This window comes from Pteropus vampyrus, unplaced genomic scaffold (assembly GCF_000151845.1).
Source record: "Pteropus vampyrus isolate Shadow unplaced genomic scaffold, Pvam_2.0 Scaffold617, whole genome shotgun sequence".
NCBI classification, from domain to species: Eukaryota; Metazoa; Chordata; class Mammalia; order Chiroptera; family Pteropodidae; genus Pteropus; species Pteropus vampyrus.
The window spans coordinates 475,745-479,436 of record NW_011889398.1 but is presented as its reverse complement, the minus strand read 5'-3'; positions in this window follow the sequence as shown (position 1 = coordinate 479,436).

Below are 3,692 nucleotides of genomic sequence, written 5' to 3'. Positions count from 1 at the left end.
TATAACTTCTCTTGGAAAATAAAAACATAAAAATGGAAGTTCCAGCAACATTGCCCTGCATCCCCACAGAATAACAGGGTCTCAGGTGCTCCCACATGACATTCCTGAGCAGCTTTCGCACTTGGTGCCGAAGGCACAGTTAGATGACGATCTGTGGCGTCCAGGAGCAGGCCTAGGTGAAGACAGGCAGCCATGGGGAGGCGGGTACTGGACGCGACAGAAGCAAATGGTATCTCCAAGAGATGGGGAAGGTGAAAATATAAAAGCCTTTGAAAATGTAAGAATTGTAACCTTATTTGACATTTACTATGCATATTTTTTTCTTAATAAATCCCTAAGTTCCTTCAAGACAAAGACTATGCTACTTTGTATCATCTATATTTTTTTCATAGATTGCATTTGTGTGTGTGTGTGTGTGTGTGTGCGTGTTTATATTTGTGGGGTAAAAGAAATATGTGAATTAGAATGTTATAGAACAGACAAATGAGTCCCAGGTCCCTAGGCCTGCCCTTCAGACCCCCACCCAAGCTCAGAGGCCCACCTGGCAGGTGGCTAAGCTGGCTGGGGCCACCTGAGACCACTGTGATTTTGTGGGGACGTGGGACGATGTTGCTAGAGCTACTGTTTTTGTTTTTATTTGTCAAGGGAAGTTCTAAAACACCCTGGTTTTAAAATATTGAAAAGTCACTGACACAACAACAAAGGCACCAAGCACAGCCCATAAAACGTGACTGTTCGTCAGATTTGTCTCCAGGCCTCAAGTTTGTGCCTCTCAAAACACCCTCAGTCTTGGTCCTGTGTTCCTATAGAGCTTGGGAAGATAACAGGTTAATGCCCCTCTGCCAGGAGGGACAGTTTATCGAAGGACTGTTGGTGACACACAGTCCTAACCAAGAGGCGTATTTATAGTCATGGATTTGGAGCGGGAAGCCCCTTTGCTCAGACCTCAGAGTCCAATGTGGCGATGAGACACCCAGCCCCAGGGGCACAGGACAGTATGTTAGGTCCGGGACCTTTCAGTGACCCCTAGTCACACCCCATCGGCATTCGCTTATCTACAAGTAGACAAGCTACAGGACAGGAAAGTGGGACTGAACAGAGCAGGAAGGGAGGCCGGGAGGATGGAAAAAGCGCCTCTGACATCTGTGATTGCAGTGGACTGAAGGTCAGAAATAGTCCCTTCTATTAAGAAGTGGCCGCAGACCAAAGAGCTCACGAGACTCACTACAGCTGTCGCCTCCCCTGACTTGGGGGGCTGAAAATACTGTTATGAAGAAAAGTATTTCCTATGCCTCGGCAACCTGTGAAGTAGCAGATGGCATTCGTGGACACTGTCCCAAGGGTAAGAAGAAGCTGCTTCAAAGATTATGTAATAAAGGCAGGTGATTACATCAACTTATGGAACAAAATCTGACTTCACATTAACATTCATTTCTAAATAAACATTTAAATTAATACTTTTTTTAAAAGATTATGTAATAAGTAGATGTTTATCCGAAGTATCTCTAGGGATAGGACAGCTAAGGACAAAGAGCAGGGACAAGCTGAGTATTCGTCTGACTCTGAGCTTAACATAGTGATATAATAATAACATAATAATAATAATAATAATAATAAAGCGGCTAACATGTGTATAGCACTTTGTGTGCAGTCCTCGTTGTAACAGATTTGGAAACAAAGACACAAAGAGAAATCCAGTAATTTGCCCCAAATCTCACAATGAGCAGCTATTCTATGTACATGTGAGAAATTTAGCTGAGTTCGCTTAACAATTTTTGGTAGTAAACTAAAGAAGTTTTATTTGTGTTGAATTAAATAACATTTTAAACTAATGTTTCCTGTGAGACATTGTCCCCTTTCCAAGATAATACAGATGCTACTACCGGTGGACACAGGTGGGGCCACAAACTAATGAGACTGTCTGTCTGTTGGTTTGTGGTCATAGCGACCCTTTTCAGAGAGCCTGGTGTTTGCCTTTCTGCCTCCCGGAATCATGGTGCGCTCAACTCCTTTGTTCCAGAAGAGCCGCCGTATTCCCAGTTGCCGCCACCGGGCTGGGCGCCGGTCGCTGAGTCCCAGTGTCCTGTCACATAATTTCACTGTTTTCTTTCACTGATGCCATTCTTCTGACCATGTGGCTTGGCCTTGGCCTGGCTAGCTCACCCTACAACTATTTTGAGAACAGCCTCCTGTGACCTGTTCTCTACAAGGAACCCGGAGGGTGGGGACCACCGGGCCATGTTTACCTTTGTATCCACCACCTCTCCCTGCACATAGTAGGCATTTCATAAAGCTTGTGGGTGGGGGGAGGGCGAGCCCGTGAACGAGAAACGGCGAGCATGGCCTCAGCTCTGGCCACGTGCCAGCGCTGTCTGGTTATTGTCTCGCCCTGTCATAGCTGAGCTGGCTCAGCTATGAGGGAGATGAGATGATGAAGAAACAGGATGTGACCTGTCTGGTAAGATGAGGACCAAGATGAGATGGGACGTTCCGGTCTCCCTGTCACTGCTCTGGAGATACTAAATTTGGTCAGAAACTCCCAAAGCCAGAATTCTTCTTGATTTGATTTCCGTATTTCAATCTACTGGTGCCTCCCAGGCAGGTCCTGGGGTCCTTGGTGACAGGCTTTGCCTCGGTACCGCCCTGAGCCATGTCTCCGTCTACTGGCGTTCTGCAAACAGGAAGTGCTCAGTAGATGTTTATGGAATTGAATGAACCGATGGGCCATAACCTCGGTAGCCATTTAGTTTACAAAACCGTCAGTACTATGACAGACAACTCTGTTAAGTGGTCTGAACCCATGTGCACACAGCTGCTTACATATGTGTTTGGCAAACATGACCACAAGCTGGAGCTTCTGGATTAAGCCTCCAGAATGTTCGAGGATATTCACCGTCTGCTAAGTTGGGAAGATTTCTCAGACATTTTCTTCCTTTGTTATAGTTTTGACATAACTGATTTTCAGATTTAACAAGATGGTACCTGTCACCGGGGATGGGGAACAATTAGCCAGGACCCTTCCCTCCAGCACAAACCTCCGCTCAGCCCGTCCTCAAGGGTGTCAGAGAGTAACAACGGTACCCAGCTCATCTACTCTCTCGGCCACGGTAAACACCAAAATAAAAAACGACAGCATGTGTGTGAAGGCTGTGGAGTCACACAGAAGAGTAAGCTAGGGTCGTGGTGACGATGCCGTTCGAGTTCATTTTCAGCTGACGCGCCGTACAGGCCAAGGCTGCATCGGGCGAGGACGCTGCTCCGTGGTGATGCCCGCAGCGCTCTGCTCCGTCAGAGCCCAGCAAGACGCCACAAGGAGGGGCCAGCGACAGCGCGTGCTAAAGGGCTCTCACAGCAGGCAGATGCCAGTGGCCCGGCCAGGGGTTTGCTATCTGGGCACAACCTGTCTTTCTTGCTAAGAAATCTGGCAGCAGCTTTGCCACCAGGACCGAGTTCTGTGATATTGCCCCAGCCTGGCAGGCTCCTTGTGCCTTGGGGGTGTTGGACCAGAATGTGAGGTGCTGTGGGCTGGCACAGGTTTAGGAGCTGCTGAGGACAAAGATGCTCCTGGAAGATGGGCCAGGTCACAAGAAGAAGGGCAGGGGAGGCCTGGTGGTGGTGGACGAGGCCTAGGACTCCACGCAGAATGCTGAGAAAACAGAGCAAACCATTGTTTTGTTCTTGGGTCTGGAATT